The 23879-nt window shown below is 40.4% G+C and overlaps 1 protein-coding gene across 13 annotated transcripts in view; it reads left to right on the top strand.

The window, feature by feature from the left end:
- Positions 1-23879, top strand: part of LOC100151788 (flavin-containing monooxygenase 5-like) — a 281467-nt gene that overhangs the window by 46129 nt on the left and 211459 nt on the right. For 7 of the 13 annotated variants that reach the window (XR_014843940.1, XR_014843941.1, XR_014843939.1 and 4 more), the window contains one exon: positions 3264-5738. The exons of 2 other annotated variants lie outside the window; for them this stretch is intronic. The gene's annotated coding sequence lies outside the window, so the exon portion shown is untranslated. Of the gene's footprint in view, positions 1-3263; positions 5739-6065; positions 6255-9441; positions 13890-23879 lie in introns of those variants that run through there. 4 more of the 13 variants (XR_002343366.2, XR_014843933.1, XR_014843936.1 and 1 more) reach the window with 3 other exon arrangements.

Genomic DNA, 23879 nt, shown 5'->3' with positions numbered 1-23879 from the left:
TGTTATAGAAACTGGCCTGCTTTAATGTTCATTTAATTCTATCATGACCCTCGGGTCTTTAATTTTCATTCTCAAAAAGTAAGAAAACATTTAAAAAGGAAATTGAGGCAGCTCAACAATAAGAAGGTGGTAAGGACTAAAAAAAATGCCACCCATTAATCCTATTACTCTAAACAATTGGCTTTCTTGGGGGCTGCTGAGATTGTTGTAGATTTAAGGCACCTTTACTCCAGTGAGCTATAAATGCTTTACGTGGTTGAATGCATTCTATTTTCCCCAGCTCCGCTGATTGTATCAGAGGCCAGAGTTATGTTCCCCAACTCACAGAGGGAATAACCAATGCAGAGAGTGTTAGAGAACTTGTCTGAGTTATCACAGTTGGAGGCTGAGACAGATGCTGACCCACTCTGATCCTTGTGAGAAGCTGTTGACCCCCAGAGTTCCCAGCCCACCTTGGGCTGATGTGCCTTCCCTTGCATCCCCACTGCCCGCCATGGTTAAGGTCCTAATAAATGTAATGCAGGGATTTGCGATTTCCTCTTAGTTGTTTTACCCATTGCCACTTCCACTAATCTGTTCTACTTCATGTTGCTACCAGAGGAATCTTACTAATACACATCAGCTAGTAGGTTACACTCTGACCAGAAACTTTTACTGGTTCTTTTTCTTTTTTCTTTTTTTTTTTTTTACTGGTTCTTTTTTGCCTGCAAAGTCCAGACTATTTAACAAGGTAGGCAAGACCCTGCACAATCCAGACTCCATCTACCATCTCCTGCCTTTCTTTCCAACGACTCTCTCTCTCTACTCCCAGGTTCATTGATCTGGCCCAATTCACCATTCTCCAGATATGCCCTCTACTTTTCCATACCTTCATCACCACTTCCCCATCCTGGAATGTTTGCACCTCTTCGTCGTTTCCTCCCACAGCATTTTTACTTATTGAATTCCTACCTGTCTCTCCAGACCTCAAGAAAAAGCCTCCTTTTTCATAAAACTTTCTGAGATCTTCTTAGATAGAACTTTTTCGTCCTCTTCTTATTATATTCTGTTTATTCTGCAGGGTTTTTTTCTTTCAAATCTATCTGATATTTACTTACATACCAGTCTGTCTGTCCTGATGGCACATAAAACGCATCAAGATAGGGAATCCCACCTGATTCTTCCTTGTGATTCCCATTGTGTGTGTTGCTTTAAAAGAGAACTTAAAAGTATCTGCTGAATGGATGATGAGTGTGTTCTTTCTCAGCTTATAAATGAAGGCAAACATCTCATGCTTTCTCTTACCACTAAGCCTTTGAAGAGGCTGTTCCCTTCCTGGGATGTGCTTCCATCCTACTTATTTCCGCCACTGTCTAGTTCACAGTCCACAGTAAGAAATACATTTTATATTCAACCCAGTACAAACACTTCATGAAATGATACTAACCCTTGCTTCCTATAATACATTCTGATCCGTTCTCTGTTTTGTTTTCTTCTGTGCTTCTCTCTTCTCCTGTACTCTAGTCTAGTCTATTATTATTTCATTTCAAAAGACGTTGGTTGTGACACATGAATTAATTTCCTTAGCCTGCTAATAGGTTACTGGAAGCATTGGCCTAGTTGATTCCTGTTTATGTTTCAGATCTCTGCTCACATGTTGCTTGTTCAGGAAGGCCTTCTCCTGACCTCCCAGGCTAGATGGAGCCTCTGAGACAGACTCTCACAGGCCCTTCTTCTTCACAATATTTAACCATGTCTTCTTGGTTGCCAAACCACGTAAGCGCTGGACTGTCTTTCTTCCCCCATTATATTCTAAGCTTCATGAAAGTGGGGCTTCTTTGCTTTTTTTCATCATCATAGCCTCAGTGCCCAGCACAGTGCCAGACACACATATGTGCATACTAAAACTTTGTTGAATAAATTAACTGTGTGTTTTAAATTGGGGCATGAGGCACTGATATAATCAGATTAGTGCTTTAGGGAAATCACTTGTGTGACACACATTTCATTGTTTAAAGGACAAGTGAATTTGAGGGTGGTGTTCAAGGGTGGTGTGTAAGGGTGGGGGGCTTCAAGGCAGAGAGGGAGGGAGATTAGTTTGGGAGCCTGTATAAAGGGGATTTAAATGAAGAGTCAAATCAGTGATGTTGAGGTATTGGGGGTAGATCCACAAGATTGTCTGAAAGGAGAAATCAGAAAACACATTGATCTGCTTCGGGGGTAAATTTAGTTCTCGAGGACATTTTCTGCCACAATGAGAAAGCAGGTCGTCACCGTCTGGGGTTCCCTCCCAGGCTGATCATTTTCCTCACCGGGAGTTCTGCATCCCTGGAGGAATGTGATAAAGGTATCATAGCCTCTGCTGGATCTGCTGCTTTCCTGGTCCTCCCAGACCTGTTCCTTAGGCTAATTACATTCTGCCTCTCTTTGTTTTCTCCATTGATGTTAGTTTTAAGCCAATTAAGATGGGGAAGGATTTCAAGTAGGATTGTCTTTATTGATCAGTTTCACACTAAAGCCTTAGTTCTTAATTAAGAGGAGTTCATTGCTCTTGTCTACAGACACAAAGCCTCCTGAGGTGACCTGACCTACAGGAGAGGAAAGACAGGCTCTAGGGACATTCGGTTTACAGAGGCAGCCACAGCATGAGTGCTCAGCACCCAGCACCAGCTGGAATATATTTTTTGGCAATAGCTTTGGAACCCAAGGCTGTGCCTATGCTCTGTGACCGAGACCTCCCTTGGTAGTAGATTTGGTATTTGTGCGTGTCGTGAGGGCCCAGTGCCCAGCAGTGGTTCAGACCCCCCGTGATTGCTCTAATTTGGTTGTGAAAACTGCCAAAATAATGACAAATGCAACGGAAAAAATATTCTTGGTGTACAGTTACATCAACCACTTGACCCCTGGCTTCTGTTAGAATTGGAAAATGTAAATCAAGTACAAATGAACAGTCCATAGGATGAGTAGATGTTTATCCGTGGGCATCCCATGAGGTGTTATCTCTTTTTCCTGGGCTCGTGCTATGTAGGACAGGGACTTTCTGGCTGCATTTTTGCCAGTGCCCTTTCCTCTCCCCTTTCCTTTTCGCCATTTCCCTGGGTGCACATTTCTTCCCTTTCAGGTTGAACTTGTCTTGAACTACTTTCTTCTTAGGGAAATTAGTTTGCATTTTTTCTCCCAAGATACATCTCATTTTATTATGTGCTGTCCATATTTCTAATCTGCTAAGTCTGTTTGTATTATCACTTGGCCTTGCCTGATGCTTGGCCTACATCTCATTTCAGTGTTGCCATGACTTCAGAGTGGCCACAGAACAAGCCAGGAGCATGCTTCCTTCCATTATGGGAAAAAAAGGTGGGGAGAAGAGGAAGAAAAGCCAACAAGAAGAAAAATAACCATCTGTTTACTTGCTGAACAGGACAAGCTGTGGTTTTGCATGAAATTTGCAAAAGGAACCAGCAGTATGGATAGCAAAAATGGCAAACACAATTTGAATGTTTTGTACATATTAACTTTCTCAATCCTTACAAGTAAGTACTCTGAACTAGGTACTATTTTCATCTTCCTTTCAGCCAAGGAAACTGAGGCACAGAGAGTTTAAATAATGTGCCCCAAATAAGTGGTGCTAACACAACTACTGAGTGATGGAGACTGAATCCTGTGAAGCTAACATTTAAATTATACCGATCTTAGATTTTAGTGGCTTTAAAGTTTTCAGCTTTTTTTTTTTTTTCGGTCTTTTTGCCATTTCTTGGGCCGCTCCTGCGGCATATGGAGGTTCCCAGGCTAGGGGTCTAATCAGAGGTGTAGCTACGCTGGAGCCACAGCAACACAGGATCCGAGCCATGTCTGCAACCTACGCCACAGCTCACAGCAACGCCAGATCATTAACCCACTGAGCAAGGGCAGGGATCGAACCCACAACCTCATGGTTCCTAGTCAGATTTGTTAACCACTGTGCCACGACAGGAACTCCTCTTTTTGCCTTTTCTAGGGCCACTCCTGCGACACATGGAGATTCCCAGGCTAGGGGTCGAATCGGAGCTGTTGTTGCCAGCCTACACCAGAGCCACAGCAACACTGGATCCAAGCTGCGTCTGCGACCTACACCACAGCTCACGACATTTGCTTAACCCACTGAGCAAGGCCAGGGATCAAACCTGCAACCTCATGGTTCTTAGTCGGATTTGTTAACCACTGAGTCACGACAGGAACTCCAATATTTTCAGTTTTTAAACCCAGGTGTCAGACACATAGATGGCTTTGGTATCTGTTTGGAAAGTCCATCATCATTTTCCCCCACACCTCCAATGACCCACCCCTCCTGGGGCATTCTTCCACACTTCTCCTTATGCTGTGATTATCATGTACAACATTTGTGTGTGTGTTTGTGTGCATACATATACACAAATATATGAGTAGCAAGCAGGTATTAGTCATTTCTTATATTATGGAAATGTGATCACATTATATACAGAGTTGAACAATTTGTCTTTCTCATAAAAACACATGGAAATTCTTTAAAGGCAATTGTTAGGAAATGAATTCATGCTTTTTAATGACTATCATATTTCATGGTATGAATGTACTGTATTAATCCAAACATCCCCCTATAGATCAAAAGTCACTTTATTTCTATAACCTCAATTGTAATTCTAATTGTAATAATTATTGTGTTAGTATGAACAATGATGCAATAAACATCCTCAAAAGTATATTCTTATGTACTGGGAAACCAGCTTCTGAGGAAACCAATTAAATAGCTTTAGAATATTTAGAGTTACACAATCAGTATCATAACCAATTTTAGAACATTTTTGTTACCCCACGAATGAATCTCATACTCAATCACTTCTCATTTCTCCCTAGCTCTCCATCTTTAGACAACTATTAATTTAATTTCTGTTTCTATAGATTTAACTATTCTGTACACTTTATATAAATTGAATCATACAATATGTGATCTTTTGTGGCTGGCATCTTTTGCTTAGCATAGTGTTTTCAAGATTCATCCATGTTGTAGCGTGCATCAGTTCTTTATTCAATTTAGTGGCTAAATAATATTCAATTGTATGGATATACTACATTTTTGTGTATCCATTCGTTTGCTGATGGACATTAGAGTTATTTCCACCTTTTAGTTATTGTTACTAGTGCTACTATACATATACATCGATATGGTGTATATGTATTTGAGTCCCTGTTTTCCAATTCTGTTTCTGTAGAGAAAAACCAGAATAGTATAAGTATATACTATTATATTCTATATAAGTCAGGAAGTTATTTCTAATTTCTAATTTTTAAAAGTTAAGATTTTCTTTTGATTACTTTTTCATTATTCATTTTATTAAATCCTGTTAAACTACCTTAATTTTTTTCAAATAATATTTTCCTCATGGACAAATACACAATTGATTTTTATAAATATACCAGGTACATAAGAAGAAAAATGAGTAGTTTTCTTAAATATATCTATAATTTGATTTTTTTATTTTCTCAATGTCTTTGTTGTTTGCTTTTGTATACTGGATCTGTCTAAATATGAAAGATGTACAGTGAAGTCTCTCACTATATTTGAAATTTTGCTAAATTCTCCTTACATTTCTAATAGTTTTTTCCTTAAGCATTTAGCTGCTATAATTGCTTTAAGCACACAGATTTGTAACTCATTTTGTCTTCTTAAATTATGCTGTAAGCCTTGTCTCAATATGTAATGTTCCCTTGTTTTTCCTATTTAATACTTTTAAATTTAAATTCTACTTTGTTTGATATTGGCTCCATTCTTTTAAAAAAGCAGTTGTTTGGTACTCATTCCTTTAATTAACTGATATCTTCACTTTGTTTTAAACATATTTATAGTAAACAGTATCTGGCTACTCTTATCTCACCATCACTCCCATTGAACGATTTCTCCTTTTTAATGGGAATTTCAGTCATTTCACATTTATTGTAATGACTGATAGATTTGACTTTAATACTTTCATGCTTATGCTTTAAAAACATTTATTTGTATAAGGGAAAAGATTCAAAGCCTCATTTCAGTGTTCCCTTTGCCCTTCAAAATGCTGATACTGCCATTCCTGTAGGTGGTGCTGAATTCTTGCCTTGCTTCTGCTTTCCCATCCACGAGGTTGGAGACTTATTTGTTGGCTTCCAAACAATTGAGTAGGAAAAGAATAATGATCATTTTACAGCAGAGAAACCCGGTAAACACTCCCTTCGCCAGGGATGTTCCATGGATGTCATCTAACACCTGACATGATGTGACAAAAAAGGTATTTCGTTTTCGTGGTATTCTTTCCAAAAACCTGTAAACCCAGTGTAACCATGAGAAAACTTCAGCCAAACCTAATTGGAGGACATAAAGTATTATTTCACACTGTTATTTCTTTTCTTATATTGGCAGGTTTGTTCAAGCTGCTCTTTATTCCATTCCCCACTCTGCTTCCCTTGTTCATCTGAAAGTTCTACTTTGCTTTTCCTTTGACTAATGCTTTATTTTTTTTAAAATTTTTAAATTTTTTTTGCTTTTTAGGGCCACACCTGGGGCATATGGAGTTCCCCAGGCTAGGGGGTGAATCAGAGCTACAGCTGCCAGCCTACACCGCAGCCACAGCAACGTGGGAACCGAGCTGTCTCTGTGACCTACACCACAGCTCACAGCAATGCTGGATCCCTGACCTATTGAGCAAGGCCAGGGATCCAACCCAAATCCTCCTGGATACTAGTCAGATTTGTTTCTGCTGAGCCACAAAGGGAACTCCTCCCTTTGACTAATGTTTAATTAACTTTCTCTGCAGTAATCACCAGACACATGTTTCTTACATTGTTTGAAAACAATATTCAACAATATTCCTCCACCAAGATGCACATTTAGCCCCACAAGATATGTCATGCCAAGCTTCATTCCGCCCTAATAAGATGAGAACTTAAAAGGGAAAGCTTTTATTTCCCCTTCTTTCCCCCAACTGCCAGGTTTTGCTATTCCTAGGCTTTTGAGTACGTTTAGTTTGGACAGTTATTTTTTTGGAGTATATAGATCTTCTGTTTCAGAAGGCCTTTAAAAACACATGTATTTCCTATCAGGTAATTCATTATTATCCATTTAGCTTCAACTACTCATATATTACTGCCAGCTCATTATTCAGTCTCTTGTTTTTTTTCTTCCTTTCAAAAGTATCTATCCTACTTTGTTATTGCTAAAGTCTCCTCTAGGTTTTTTTTTTTTTTAATGTGGCTTGTATGATTGAAAACATTAGTTTTAATTTGGCTGTAAACATCTTTAATGAGATATTCATCTAAGGTGTACATTTTAGTGGTTTTTAGTATGTTTAGTCACGCAGTGAATCTCTATGACATAACTTTAGAACATTTTCTCTATGCCCTGAAGCAACTCCCTCCTCCAAACTCCTTACCCTTCACAGTCAGCCCATTCCCATCCCTCCCACTCTCACCAGCCCCAGGTGGCAACTCATATATTTTCAGTCTTTATAGAGTTGAACATTCCATGTAAAAGGAATTACATATGTTCTTCTGTGACCAGCTTCTTTCACTTAGCATAATGTTCCTTAGGCTCTTCCATGTTGAAGAATGTACCAATATTTCGTTCTTTTTTATTGTCAAATAACATTTTATTGTATAGATATGGTACATTTTTACCCATTTGTTAGTTGATGGACATTGAATTGCTCCCATTTTCCCACTGTGAATAATGCTGTTATGTGCTTTCATGTGTAGGATTTCATATGAACAAATGTTTTCATTTTTCTTGGGTATATACCTAGGAGTGGAATTGCTAAATCATGTGGTGACTTTTTTTAACATTTTGTGGAACTGCCAAACTATTTTCCAAAGTGGCTACACCATTTTACATTCCTACAGCCATATATAAGGATCCAACTTTTCCCTATCCTCTCTAAAAGTTATTATTATCTGTCTTTAAAAAATTTTAATTGAAGTTTTAAATTATATCTATCTTAGTGGTTGTGAAATGATATCTCATTGTAGGTTTGCTTTTTTTTTTTTTTTTTTTTTTTGAGACTTACACCCACAGCATATGGAAATTCCCAGGCTAGGGGTAGAATTAGAGCTGCAGCTGCTGGCCACGGGCACAGCAATGCCGTGAGCAAGGCATTAACCTACTGAGCGAGGCCAGAGCTCAAACTGGCACTCTCATAGATACTAGTCGGGTTCGTTACCACTGAGCCACAGTGGGAACTCCCTCAAGTCATTTTGATTTGCACTTCTCTAATGGCTAATTTTATCCGCGTTCTTTTCATTTTTTTTTTAAATTGGCCATTTGTATGTCTATTGGAAGAAATGTCTATTCAGATCCTTTGCCTATTTAAAAATTGAGTTGTCTACCTTTTAAATATTGAACTGAAAAGAGATCTTTTTATATTCTGGATACATGCCTTTTATCAGATATACGCATTGTGAATTCTTTCTCCCATTTTACGGGTTGTCTTTTTCACTTTCTTGATGGTGTCATTTGAAACACAGACATTTTTACTTTTGATTAAGTTCAGTATTTCTATATTTTCATTCATTGCTTGTAATTTCAGTGACACAGCTAAAAAACCATTGCTTTACACAAGGTCATGAAGAGTTACTCCTATGTTTTCTCCTAGGAGTCTTATAATTTTAGCTATAATTTTAGGCTTTTGATCCATTTTGAGTTAATTTTTTGCATGGTGTTAAGTAGGGATCCAACCTTGTTCTTTGCATGTGGATATCTTCCCTAGATTCTTTTCCAAGGATGAACTTTAGGGGTGATACATTCTAGAATTTCTGGCATGTTCCTATGCATTTTCCTTTCATTCTAATAAGTGAATAATCTTGACTGGGTGCACGATCTTAGTTGCAATCTCACAGTGCCTATGGATATTATTTTACTATTTTTCAGCTTCTACGGTTGCAGTAAAAAAATCTGATGCCATTATGATTATTTTCCCCATATAGAGTTTATGTTCTTTTTATTTGAATGCTTGGTAGGCTTTTCTTTTTACCCAAAGTTTGGAATATTACCAGGATATTTACTCTTAGAATAAAGGGATACATGAAGAAATGGACTTATTTATTATAACTGTATTTTTCTTTTAGAACAATCATGATGCACATATTGGGTCTTCTGGATAGTCTCCATGTCTCAAATTTTTCCTCATGATTTCCATCTCTTTATATTTTTCCCTCATGCTTTAAGACTTTTTTTATATTTGACCATTTGGGCCGCTGATTTGGTTCTCATCAATGACCACTTTCTATTCTGATTTCTCTCCTGAATCTCTTTGTTGAGATTTTTTTTTTAGGCTCCAGAAGACATTGTTGTTGCATGTGCTGCTCTCAAGTCCCGTTAAATACTCATTATTTTTATATTAAAAATGTTGGCATTTTTCCGAAGCAGCTTTGTCTCACTGCACATGCATTCAGTGTTTTCTGATGGAATTTCTTTCTGGCACCTAGGTGAGAGACACTTCAGCTCCCTGAGACCCAGAACTACTCATTTAAGCCCTTTTATGTGGCAGCAGCCTCAGCAGTGGTAGAAGTCAAAGCTGTCCTTTTCCCTGTGGCTAGGGTGGTGTGGATGCCGGCAGATTACAGGGCTCTGGAAGAATCTTCCTTGCTCCCTGGCTTTCTCATGCTTTCCTCAACTCTGGAGCAGGGAGGACTCAGTCTACGAGTCATATCCTTCTTGGCCTTTTAGAGCCTGAAAACCCAGGTAACTTCCCCAGGATCCCAGCTCTTACTGTGATCCCGTGCTTATGACCCAACTCTGGACTTCTCCAACTATGGCTTCCTGTGCTCCTGCTTAGTCCATCATGGAGAAAGTTGGCACAAGTTCTCTCGGCAGAGACTCCACAGTTCCTGAATCTTCACTCAAACCTGCTATCCACAGGCTCCAGAAGCCATTAGGACTAGGAGAGGGGGAGAGACTGAAGATGTGCCTACGGGAGAGAAGGAGTTTAGATCATCATTTTCTGAGGACTCTCTGCAACAGATAATACCACTCCAACTTCAATTTCTGAGTGTTTTCTTCACCTCCTCAAGCAGAATGTGTCCTCTTAGGCTGGGCTTGAATCTTATTTGTTTTTGTATACCCAACACTTGGCGCAGCACATGAGGCATAATGGACTTTCATTAACTATATTTGGAATGAATGAATGCAAATGTGAAACTGCAATGAATGACTTGGTCAGGCCTCAGAAAATCCATTTAGACTCTTGCATGGCACACAATGTCTCTGACCTTGAAAATTCAGACAGAAGGGGATTTTATTGGAATCTTATTGAAAGAGTCCAAGATTTGAGAACTAAGCCTAGAAATGGGTAGGAGTTCAAAACACCCCTTGAGGGCCAGAAAACTAGAAGTCAGGACTAATCTGGCAGCAGGAACGTCATGATCAGGGTTACAACCCTGGGCGAATGTCCTCCAATTATTTTTTTTCAAAGTCTTTATATTGCTTGCTCAATATTTAAAGTTCTGGGAGAGAGCTGATTGGCTGTGCTTGCTCTGTGACAGCCCATGGCAGGAAGGATTTGATCTGTTGGCTTCCAAAGCGGGAGCCAGGCTTCTGGCTTTCCCATCCTATCAAGGCTACCCATAAAAGGGAGAGTCATTCCCCTGAGGGGATGGGAGTATGTGAGGAAGGGGAATATAGTATTGTGTGACCACAAAACAATATATGGTTCCTGCAGAGGGAGTATTTTAGAAGACAGGTCTCTGATTTCCAAAGTGGTACATATGATCCCTCTCTGAAAGCACCTGCCCCCCTGCCCCCAGCTGCTGGAGCTTCTGCCATCACTGTAAAGGCTGCAGTGAGGGAATGCAGGAGTAAGGGCTGATGAAACCGCTGCCAGATTCCCACCCTCCACCTCCATCTTCCAGTCCCTGTTCTTCTGAATGGGGATGTATCCTCTTAGGAGCCAGTGGAAATCCCAGAACTGGTTTTATAGAGAGCCTCCTGGGGCCCTACTATAATCCCAGCTCTTCCTGTCTCTCATAAAAGCAGTGTGGGAGATGACATTTAAGTTCTTAGATTAAACAGGCTTTTGTAGGTTGGCTTGAGATGCTAGTCACTAAAAAGTGTTACTAGTTTCCAAGCAACCTTCCTTTTTCCTTGTCTCCTTTCTCTACAAATGTTTATTGAATGTCAGTCTTTGGAAACCAAAATAGCCCCTTTCTTCATAGAACTTACAGTCTAGTAGGAGAAAAGAGATATGAAGCAGATAAGCACACAATTAAGCATTACTTTCAAACTGGTTCAGTATTATACCTAATAAGTAGTGTCATTACACAGACATATGTCCTATTAGGTTGGGGACATAGGAAAAGACCTCTTTGGAAGTGACACGTCAACTGAAGACCAGAATATCCCAAGCAAATTGCTTCACTCTTAGATTTCCATCACATGGCAAAGAGTTCTGAGTCTTGTAGTTCTCAACCATGAGTGATATTCAGGTGTTATTTTGTGGTTGTTGTTTTTACAATTTAGGGAAGTTTGTGTGCAAACGCAGGAACACTAAATGCTAATGATGATGCTGCGTAACAAAGAATCATCCTACTCAACATGCCAGCAGCACTTTCATCTGAGAAACCCTATAGGCTGAGGTCAGTCTCTCAGCAGCCCACCTCATCATCACGTGAGCTACTCTTTAGTGATTGTTGCTCTGTAAGTTCTGGCATGGAATCAGACTGGCACAGCTTGAGTCCTCTGTTCACCCCTGAACCAAGCACAATGGTTAGGGATGAAATGATGACTCAGAGTGGGGAAGGGGTAAGTCTGCCAAGAAAAAGAGTGGTGCTGTTGGCATAGCTGGGAAACTGCTGCTGGGCAGGCAGAGTAGAGTAGCTGATGACCGTTACATGGGTGAGAAGGGCTGTGGTGCAAGATGAGGCAGGATGGTGAGGCAAGGCTGATCTTTTGGGGCCTTGTCAAAGAATTTAGACTTCACTTGAGTGCCCTGGGAGACCACTGACAGGTTTTAAATAGGGGAAAAAGGTGACAAAAGTCTGTGACAAACTTCAGGGCCTGTAAGTTAAGTTTATGTGGGTGTCTTGCCCAGACTTTCCTCCATGGAAACAACATGGTATCTCCCCTGCCTTTCTCAACTTCTCCTTTCTTATATCTTACTGTACTTCTATCACCATATGCTGCACCTGTGCATATGGAAGTTCCCAGGCTTGGGGTTGATTTGGTGCTGCGGCCACCAGCCTACACCACAGCCACAGCAATGCTAGATGCAAGCTGCATCTGTGACCTACACTGCAGCTTAAGGCAATGCCAGATCCTTGACCCACTGAGGGAGGCCAGGGATTGAATCTGCAACCTTACAGACACTATGTTGGGTTCTTAACCCACTGAGCCACAATAGGAACTCCTCTTATATTTTTTTAAAGTATAGATTCTGTTGTCTTCCAACTAGAAATAAAGGACAAAGGCAGAATCGTGCTCTGGGAAAATACCATTCTTCTACTGGCCTCTATCAAGTATGGTTTCATGAACTGCATCACATTTCAGAATTTGCTTTCTGCTCTGGAGATAAGAGTTGGAAATGAGCAAGTGTTCTTATCCCAGGAAGTCATTGGTTTAATCCAATTAACTACCTAGTGGAAAATCTCTCTCTATCCCAGTGATGCTTATGCTATTATGGCCAAGTCCAGGGCATTGCCAACATTATCTTTGCAAATTTCATTAGCAGCGGCTATTTCCGTTTTCTTCTAGGTCATTAATGAGTTTGTTAAACGAGGCCAGTTCCAACACCAGCCTCCAACATGCCCCAGTGGGCCTTTTGCTTCCAACCAGACGTAGTTCCCATTTATTCCTGATTATGTAGTATTTTCACCCTGCCAGCATTCCATTTAGATGAGCACATTCAAAACAGGCCAATTTAATTTGGAGCACAACTTTTATGGAAGTGGTTGTCAAGTGGGTTTCTGATGCCCACATAGTGTAGCTGTACTTTTATCACCTGCTCATTCTTCCATTCCATGTCTTTTATACTTCCTCCTATTGCTATTTGCCTAACAGTTTTATTCAATTGTAGTAAATGCACATAACATAAAATTTACTACCTTAGCCATTTTAAGTATACGGTTCAGTAGTGTTCAGTATATTCATATTATTGTGCAAGCAATCCCCAGCATATTTTTATCCTGCAAAATTAAACTCTATACCCATTAAACAACCACTCTCATTTTATCTTCCCCCAAGCCCCTGGAACCTACCATACTACTTTCTGTTTTTATAAAGTTGGCTACTTTAGCTACTCCATATGAGTGGAAATCATAAAAGACTTGTCTTCTTGCAACTTACTCATTTCACTTAGCATAATGTCCTCGAGGCTCATCCACATTGTAGCACATGTCAGCATTTCTTTCATTTTTAAGGCTGAATAATATTCCATCATATATAATATATAATCATTCTGTGTGCTTGCCGTATTTTTTTCTCCTATCATCTAATTCTGATTCTTCACCTATTAGGGTTAGCATTTTTGAATTACAACTATTGGTATATATAATTTTGATTATCCATTCATCTGTTTGTGGACCCTTGGGCTGCTTCTACCTTCTAGCTATTTATTGACTATTGCTGCTATGAACATGGGTATACAAATATCTCTTGTTCCCATTGTGGCTAAGCCCAGCTAGTATCCGTGAGGATATGAGTTTGATCCTTGGCCTTGCTCGGTGGATTAGGGATCTGGCACTGCCATGAGCTATGGTGTAGATCACAGACGTAGCTCGGATCTCACATTGTTGTGGCTGTGGTGTAGGCTGGCAGCTGTAGCTCCAATTCAACCCCTAGCCAGGGAACTTCCATATGCCACAGGTATAGTCACAAAAAGAAAAAACCAAACAAACAAAAAAACCAAAAAACAACCCCCCCAAAAAAACAAAACAAACAAAAACATTCTTTGATTTTTTCTTTGGTTACATGTCCAGAAGTGGAATTGCAGAGTCACATTGTAATTCTATGTTTAATAGAATTTTTTTTGAAGGACCCATAATGGGTCATCATTTAATATTCCTACCAACAGTACACAAATTTCCCAGTTTCTCCATATCTTTTCAAATACTTGTTATTTTCTATCTTTTTGATAGTAGCCATCCTAATATGGGTATGCAGTGATATCTCCTTGTGGTTTTGATGTTCAGTTCCCTAATAATTAGTGATGTTGAACATCTTTTCATATGCTTGTTAGCCATTTGTATATTTTCTTTGGAGAGATATCTATTTAAGTCTTTTGCCCATTTTAAAAATCAGGTTATTTCTGTCGTTAATTCATAGGAGTTCTTTATATATTCTGGATATTAACCTTTTATTGGATATATTACTTGCATTTCTCCTATCACACAGGTTACCTTTTCATTCTGTTGACTGTATTTTTTGATACATATAAGTTTTACATGTTGATGTAGTCTCCTAACAAGTTTTATGATTTTAGAAATTACCATTATCGCTGAAAAAATTACCATTCTGAGTTCTTGCCATACTTTATTTTTTCTATTATCCAATTCTGATTCTTCATTTATGAGGATTAGTGTTTTTTTGGTGTGTGTGCCTTTTTTAGGGCCGCACCCATGGCATATGGAAGTTCCCAGGCTAGGGCTTGAATTGGAGCTATAGCTGCTGGCCTACACAACAGCCATAGCAACATCCAGTCTGAGCTGTGTCTGACCTACACTACAGCTTACGGAAATGCCGGATCCTTAACCCACTGATCGAGGGAAGGGATTGAACCCACATCCTCCTGGATACTAGTCGGGCTCCTTACTGCTGAGCCACGACGGGAATTCCCGAGGGTTAGTTATTTTTGAATCATAATTTTTGGTATTAATTTCCACAATATGTAAGAAATCCTAGTAGCAGCTTGAAATAAGAAAAATAAGAAAGTAAGATAGGTAGTTTGTCACTTCATTTGGAAAAAATTAAGAAATGGCCAGTTAGTGAAGCCTAGCTCTGATAATAATCACAAATACCACACAGCATTCCAAGGCTAATTGTTTCTTTTTTCCAATGACCCCGTGTAAAAGAAATTGTGACTCCACAGTTGAGAAAACTGAGAATAAAGAGAGATATCTTACTCAGCTTCTCATAATTAGAAGGCTTGCAAACACCATGCATATTTTTCTGTTCTGTCAGATTTCCAAGGAGCTATTTTCAAGTCCTCTTGTTTTGTTTTGTTTTATTTTATTTTATTTTATTTTATTTTATTTTATTTTATTTGTCTTTTTAGGGCCACACCTGCAGCACATGGAAGTTCCCTGGCTAGGGATCCAATTAGAGCTACAGCTGCTGGCCTACAACACAGCCATAGCAATGTGGGGTCTGAGCCATGTCTGCGACCTACACCACAGCTCATGGCAATGTGGGATCCTTAACCCACTGAGTGAGGCCAGGGATCGAACATATGTCCTCATGGATACTGGTCAGGTTTGTTACCACTGAGCCACAACAGGAACTCCCTGTTTTATTTTTATTTAAAAAAAAATTTTTTTTTTTGGTCTTTTTTGCCTTTTCTAGGGCCACTCCCTCGGCATATGGAGGTTCCCAGTCTAGGGGTCGAATCGGAGCTGTAGCTGCCAGCCTACACCAGAGCCACAGCAACGTGGGATCCGAGCCGTGTCTGTGACCTACACCACAGCTCACGGCAACGCTGGATCGCCAACCCACTGAGCAAGGGCAGGGATCGAACCCACAACCTCATGGTTGCTAGTCAGATTCATTAACCACTGCACCACGACGAGAACTCCTGTTTTTAAAAATTTTATGGCCATATCCACAGCATGTGGAAGTTCCCAGGCCAGGGTTTGAATCCTATACCAGATCCTTTAACCACTGCACCACAGCAGGAACTCCTCAAATCCTTTTGAAAATAAGTGGATTGCCTCTTACCTCATTCCTCTCATTTTACCCTGCCCTGTGTTATGAAACTGAGAATAGCTTACCTATCACATGCAAGCACTAAGTTCTAAACTTCACATGCATTAGTTCATTAACCCACACCTCACAGTGCAAGGCAGACTAAGCCTGAAAGAAGTTAAAGAATTTTGCCCAAGATCACACCATTAGGAAAAGATAAGAGTAAGGCTTTGTACCCAGTTTGGTCTGATTGCAGAGCTGCCTTGCTTCAAGTTTAAATCACAAAGGAGAACATAAGTTAGCCATACTATCCTTAAATTGTCCTTATTATTAAGTATTTGAAAAGACCCTTTTGGAGTTCCCTTTGTGGCTCAGCAGAAACAAATTTGACTAGTATCCATGAGTGTGCAGGTTCGATCCTGGGCCTCATTCAGTGAGTCGGGGATCCAGCATTGATGTGAGCTGTAGTGTGGGTTGCAGAATGGCTCAGATCCCAAGTTATCGTGGCTGTGGCTGTGGCTGACAGTTGCAGCTTCAATTCAACCCCTAGCCTGGGACCTTCCATATGCCGTGGATGTGGATGTTAAAAAAAAAAAAAAAAAAGCCTTTTATTGACCCACCTAATTTGCTTAGACTTTTAAATCTTTCATTTGAAGTTTGTTATAGAAAGGCGATGTAGTCTCAAATTTCTGCTCTGCTGTGAAGATTTTTTTTTTTTTTTTTTTTTGTCTTTTTGCTATTTCTTTGGGCCGCTCCTGCGGCACATGGAGGTTCCCAGGCTAGGGGTCGAATTGGAGCTGTAGCCACCAGCCTATGCCAGAGCCACAGCAACGCTGGATCCGAGCCGCATCTGCAACCTACACCACAGCTCACGGCAACGCCGGATCGTTAACCCACTGAGCAAGGGCAGGGATCGAACCCGCAACCTCATGGTTCCTAGTCGGATTCGTTAACCACTGCGCCACGACGGGAACTCCTCTGCTGTGAAGATTTGACAAATTATGAATTCCTCTCAGACTTGATTTCTTCATCTGAAAACTATTCATTACATCACCTGCCTGACGTGGTTGACTTGAGTAGTAAATGAAAGTGTACACACAAATGCTTAGCAGACAGCCTAGCATATAGTAAGCACTATTATTATCAGTTTTATAAACGAATTTGATCCATTATATACCTTAATTTCTTGGTGCATTTATCCCAGTTCTTCATAATTTTTCCTTGACATACATGGTACCTAAGAAAGTGAAATTTTTTATTGGAAAAGTTTTTTAACTATAGACAAGTTCTGTAGTGAGGAGTTGATATAGCTACAAATTATAGAAAAACCTAAGCAATGTTTTATTAGACACACAGAGCTTATTTTCTCACATAAAAGAAGTCCAGAGATAGGAAAGTCAGAACTGGTGTGACAACACCACGAAGTCATTTAAACACAGGCTCTGTCTATCTTTTCTGTTTCACAATCTCTATAGCCTCTAATTTCCAAGCAACATAATGGTCCAATATGGTCGCTGAAGCTCCAGCCCTCATGCCCATGTTTGAGAAAGCAGGAAGGAGGAAAAATAGAAGAATAGAAAAGGCACAACTCCTAGTTTTAACAAGCCTTCCTGGGAGTCTTGTATAACACTCCCGTTTACCTATCACTGGCCAGACTTTAATCAGTATTGGCTTTATGTAGTAGCAAGACAGGCTGGGAAATGCCATCTTTTAATTGGTTTCATTCCCACTCTTATTAGAATTAATTACTAATTAATTAATTATTGATGAATTAATTACTAATTAATTAATTATTGATGAATTAATTACTAAGAAAGAAGGAGAACAATATTGGTATGGTAGTTTAGAGTCTCTGTGTCAGAGGCAAAAAATGGTGCTGACTGAGGTTTTAGAGTAATTCTGTTCCTTAGATTCCAGGGTTGCTCCTGAGGCTGGAGTGGGTCTGGGGGTAGGACAGACTCAGAGATATCTGTTTTTATACTTAAAATATCGGAGTTGCATAGAAAGTTTATTTTGCTACAAGTGCTCCACTGCCTAAAGTAATGCTGAAAACCAGTATTAGAAACCAAGGGCAATGCCAGTCCATTCAAAACAAGACTGAAGGCAGGAATACTGCAAAAAGGAAAGGGGAGGGGATATACTTGGATGTATGAGAAACAGAGGGGCATGAAGTAACAAAAAAGTTCCCTGTGTGCCTGTCCCTGTAGCCAGCCAGAGACGTGATCACCTCGACTGGTTGCACTGGGCTGTGGAATCTGCCTAGAGAAGGGTAAGTCTCTTTCACTCGTACAGATGGCTGTAGCTGTGTTCGGCGTTGGATCTGAACTCATGTTATGATTACGTTGGACTTAATCATAAGTGTGTACAACTGATTAACTTTTTTTTTTTTTTTTTGTCTTTTTAGGGCCATACCTGCAGCACATGGAGGTTCCCAAGCTAGGGGTCGAATCAGAACTACAGGGGCTGGCCTACACCACAGCCACAGCAACGCAGGATCCGAGCCTCGTATGTGAACTACACCACAGCTCTTGGCAGAGCCAGATCCTTAACCCACTGAGCGAGGCCAGGGATTGAACCCGTGTCCTCATGGATGCTAGTCAGATTCATTACTGCTGAGCCATGACGGGAACTTCCTGATTAACTGTTTTGATCCATGATTCCACTGACCCTTCCAGCCTTATTTCGAGCAAGCAAATATTTTGGTTTTTCTGAGGTAGATCTGTGCTCAAATTTTCTGTTCCAGCAGATTCACAAGGACAGTTATGCTTGTCAGATCCTGTGTTCTGATTTCTGGTACTCTGTGCTCTGCCAAAGGGTTGATTCACTCTTGCCCACATGTTCTTCAGGCCTAGCGCATCAGTAGATCGTTGATAAATGTTTGTTGACAGTAATTGCTTCTAATCATGCAACGCAATTGAGTTTCAAAATGCACTGGCCCTCCTGCTAAAGCTGTCTTCAGAATCTGTGTGGTAAGATCACCTTTTAATGAGGTCAGGGTGTTTTCTCTTCAGGGGCTAAAGTTTTTTCAGGGGTCCAATACAGAGCTGCCAGATGTTGGCATTCGTTCCAAATAAAACAGGGCTTGGAGGGGGACTCAGAAGGGAGAACCTTGCAGTGAGCACTTGGGTGATAAAAGGCTTGCCCTTGGCCTAGGCCCGGCCTCCCATCCTCTTGATGGTTTGATCCTCATGGGCGCCCTGGGATCTGAGGCCTCAAGCCCTCCTCCTCTTCCTTAAGGTGTCACTTCAGCCCAGTGAGTGTCTTTTTTCTTAGCTCAGGGCCCACATGCTGTGAAGGAAGCCACTGCTGGGGGTGGTCGGGGGGGTGGGGGGTGGTTCTCTCTATGAAAATCCTGCTGTTTGCATCTCCTCTTCCTTGGGGGCCCACTTCCTGGTTCTGTGAAGGGTTTGCTTTCTGACGTCTGTCTCTGTCTCCGTAGCTCTCAGCACTCTCTGCTCTGTCACCATCTGACACCCTCTTGTCACCAGTCCCCCAGAAAGGAGGGCAGTCAAGCTTAGGCTCTTATTGCCCCACCTCAGGGAGAAATTGTTTCTGGCGGTCCCAGTGGTGACTTTTGTGTATAATTTCTCACAAAAACTGTGTTGCAAAGACCCGCAAGGCTTTGGGGCACTCTCGCAGCCCGCATGGCTCTCCGGTCCCAGTTCTCTGTGGAAAGCATTCTGGCTGCACGTCACCGCTGACTAACATATTTTTGAAACCTAAAGGGCTCAGGAATGGAGGATTTTTTTGTGTACCTGGAACACCAGGTTGAAAGGAAGACCAGACAGTAAAATGGGAGTCGGCGGAATATTCCTGTTCCTGTGGGCTTGAGTGACCCTATTGCTGAATTCTAAAGCCTCTCTGGTGTAAGTAAAGCGGTACATCAAAACCTGACTATGCCTCAGAACCATGTGGGAAGCTTACTAAAAATTTAGAATCTTGGATCTCACCCTAGGACACTCTGATTCAGAGGGACTGGTGTGCAGACCAGGACGTTTGTATATTTGATAAGTTCCTTGGGTGGTTCTGAGTCAGTCACTGCTTCAAAGATGTACATGAGGAGAGCAGTTTGCATGAAGAGAATGGTGCATGTCTATCGCATGATGTGGTGGATGAGCATGGGCTCCAGGTCAGAGGATTGAGGCTGGTGCCATTGATATTTACAGAACGTACTTGGAGAATCAGTGGGAAAACAGGAGACCTTAGAGAGGCTAAACACTTAGAGGCATAAGACCACTCCCCAAAGGACAGAATAGATCCAAAAGGGGTGAACTAGAATGGGGAAGAGGCAGGAGTTTTGTTAGAGTGTTTGGAGAAGATGGAGATGGGAATCTTCGTGGTGCTGTGGGAGGTTTTAGGAGGAAAGATGGGTAAAAAGGAGATGCTGCTGTTATGTTTTGCCATGTAATTCTCCCTTTTGCCCTATCTTCCAAGACTTCATTAAAGACCTACTAAGTTTTCAAGTTGTTGAGTTTGGGTTAGGGTTTATTTTGGATGGGACACCATGCAGAGACTGGCCTCTAGGCAGGAGAGTTTTATTCAGGTTCTGGATGTAAAACTACTGCCCTTGCAGGATTATTATGAGGAGCTGAGATACCCTATTTAAAATCTCTGTCAGATAGTAGATGCTCTATGGATGGATTTAGAGATTCTCATACGAAGTGAAGGAAGACAGACAGAGACAAATACCATATGATAATTCTTATATGTGGAATCTAAAAAAAAATACAAATGAACTTATATGCAAAACAGAAATAGACCCACAGACATAGAAACCAAACTTAATGGTTACCAAAGGGGAAGGGGGTGTTAGGAAGGGATAAATTAGGAGTCTGGGACTAACACATACACACTGTTATCTATGAAATAGCTAAACAAGGACCTACTATATAGCACAGGGAACTATATTCAATATTTTGTAATGACCTATAAAGGGAAAGAATATGAAAAATAATATATATATATAAAACACACACATATATATACACACACATACATACAACTGAATCATTTTGCTATACATTTGAAAGTAACACAACGTTGTAAATCAACTATACTATAGTAAAAAAGGGAAGAAAGGTAAAAGGCTTTAAAAAATGGCTATTGGATTACCAGTAATTACTGAGAACCAACTATGTTCCATATGGTGTGTTAGGAGAAGCTGGGGAATGAGGAGCTCACAGTTTTAAGTCAGTTAACTTTTACTTTAGGTATGTGCTCCAGAAAAGTCTTCTATATGATCCAGACATTACCAGGACCTGACTGCATAAGCTTTGAAAAAATCTATGCAAATACTTAAGAATCTGGCCAGATTCAAGAGGGACTGAGCTGAAAAGGGCCTTAGAAAGTATTTATTTTCCTCATTATCTACATTTTCCTGATGAGGCACTGAAGTCTGCAGAGAGGAAGGACTTAGGGCTATGATGAATTGTTACAATTTTATCAAGTATTTAAAGATATTGTCACTATTTATAGGGTGTCTTTAGAAATAATTAGCACATAACCCTTCTTAATAGATAGATGGATAGAACATGAAGCATAAAATGTCAGTGCTGAAATTTTCCTAAAGATCACCTTGTTCAGATAGCTGATTTGACTAATGAAGAAACTGGGGATCTATTTCTTTCTGCTTACTGCTGAGTCATAGCCTGCAGGTGAATGCATCTAAGAAAGATTTGGGCTCAGGGATTGGTAAATGATAGCACAGCAGTCTTGAGCCTTTTTAAATTAAAAAAATTTTTTTTCCAGAACAGTGTTGATAAGTTGCTGCTCAGATACATTTCCTTTCCTCCCTTGACTGACTGGTCTTATCTGACCAAGTAGCTACAAGTCAACTGGAATGACGAAAGGCAAAAAAATGTATAGACATAACATAGGTTCTATACATACTCAAAGGATATATGTATAAGTTAGGATGCATTCGGAGGCAAAGTGACACAATGCCTTACGATAGCTTAAGCCACAAAGGTCGAAAACTATCCTTATAGCAAGAATCTGGAGGTGGGGGAGTCCAGGTTTGATGTGTAGACTCCTTCTGTCATTAGACACCCAGGTGTTTAAAAATCTCTCTGTTCTGCCATCCTCAGCATGTTGGCTTTTTTTGTCCGTAGGCTGACAAGCCTAGAATAATTGTCTCAACTCCTAGCATCATGCTTTCCACACATTCACAAAAGGAAAAAAGTCGAGGACTCTTTCAGTATATCTATTCATCATGGAGTGAAAACCTTCCCCAAACACCTCTAGCAGAGTTCGCCACGTCTCATCACCAGATCTGTGTCACATGTCCACCAATCCCTAGCAAAGAGAAAAGAAATTGTTTTGCGGGGCCAAAACCAATCCTAGGTTTGAAAGAGGATCCCTCTGTCTTTGAGATGTTGCTTCTCTGACAATGTGAAATTCTATAAACTAAAGGCAGGGCTAAATATAGCTATTTGGAGGGGGAAAGAAGGTGTGTGCTTTATTATAGGTGAGACTCATAAATCCTGAAAAACTTTTTTTAATGTAATGCATTGTAAGACTGCTTTCTACATAGATTAGTAGTTATGCTCTTGAGATTTAGAGTCAGAAGTCCTAATTTTGAATCTTGGCACTAGCAGTTTTTTCCTCTGTAAATTAGGAATAGTAATAGTACCTACTTCATTCATAGTGTGTGTGTGTGGGGGGGTGTTATCATTATCATTATTATTACTATTTTGCAAATAGTGAGTTGGCAATATTGTATAGTTATAAAGTACTTGAAGCAGTGTGAAGCACCTAGTAATCATTAAATAAACCTTAGCTGTTTTAATTTTGGAATCATTGGTTCTATAAATTAAAATTCTGTTTGTCTTCACTCAAGTCAAAATTGTATATGACCCTTCTCTATTCCCTAAGCCTGTGACTTTACTTTTTTAAATGTAAAACATAGGGCCTGGTATAGATGCATCCTATCCTTGGGAATTGGTTGACGAGTGGGGGAGGTCTCCTCCTTTTTTAGTTCAGGAAACATAGGCATAATTTTGCTGGTACATCTTTCTGATTTTCAGACTGCTCTAGAGTGAAGCCTATTGAAAACGCTTATTCAGGCCCAGAATCCATTTATTTGATCTCAAATTGGATGTTTGCCTTTCAGGTCCAAACCAAAACAACAATGCAATTTACCTTATCTCCATTACATCGCTGGCTCCCAGAGCAGGGACTTGGCAGCACCTCAGCTCCCAGGATGCCAGGGCACAGAGCCTGCTGAGCTTTCTTTCCCAGGTCCAGGAAATTGAGCTGATTTGGAACGCTTGGAAATTTTCAGACAACTAACAAATCGTTGCCTCCATTCAGTTTAGGAGATTGACAGGAGGGCATATTTGCTCAGAATCCAATCACCAGTGTTATACGAGTATCTGAGAGGAAGTGGAGCTGGTGGTCAGAGGAAGGGCCATCATTGCTCTTATTTTATTTTATTTTACTATTTTATTTGACTTTATTTTATTTAATTTTACTTTACTTTTATTTTATTTATTTATTTATTTTTGTCTTTTTAGGGTGGCACCTACAACAAACAGAGATTCCCAGGCTAGGGGTTGAATCGGAGCTATAGCTGCTGGCCTACGCCACTGCCACAGCAATGCCAGATCTGAGCTGCATCGGCAACCTACACCACCATGGCAATATCAGATTGCCAAACCACTGAGCAAGGCCAGGGATGGACCTGCATCCTCATGGATACCAGTTGGATTTGTTTCCCCTGCGCCACAAGAGGAACTCCACTCTCATTCTTTACAAGATGGGAGGTGGGCAGATAGTTCAAGGTCCTTTTGCCCCTGGTGCACTTGACAAGATTTGGCATGATTGCTTGTCTGGATTTTGCTGTTATCCTTCTGTTTATTCCTGAGAGCTCTTTAAACAACAAGATGTCCCCTGTGAGGGGTTTGGTGCTGGGAATTGAGGGTCTGAAGATAAATGCTTCCCATAGTGTGGGCCTTAGATGACAATGGGCAAGCCTCTGGCTTCCCACTGACAGGAAAAGGAACATTTGCCTCTTTTCACAGATTCCTGGTGTTTT

This window comes from Sus scrofa, chromosome 4 (assembly GCF_054392235.1).
Source record: "Sus scrofa isolate SSC_HxYL_T2T_F1_AM1 chromosome 4, Sscrofa_HxYL_maternal_Yorkshire_Landrace_v2.0, whole genome shotgun sequence".
Classification (NCBI taxonomy): domain Eukaryota; kingdom Metazoa; phylum Chordata; class Mammalia; order Artiodactyla; family Suidae; genus Sus; species Sus scrofa.
The sequence above is the reverse complement of the archived record's forward strand: the minus strand, read 5'-3'. Positions and strand labels throughout refer to the sequence as shown.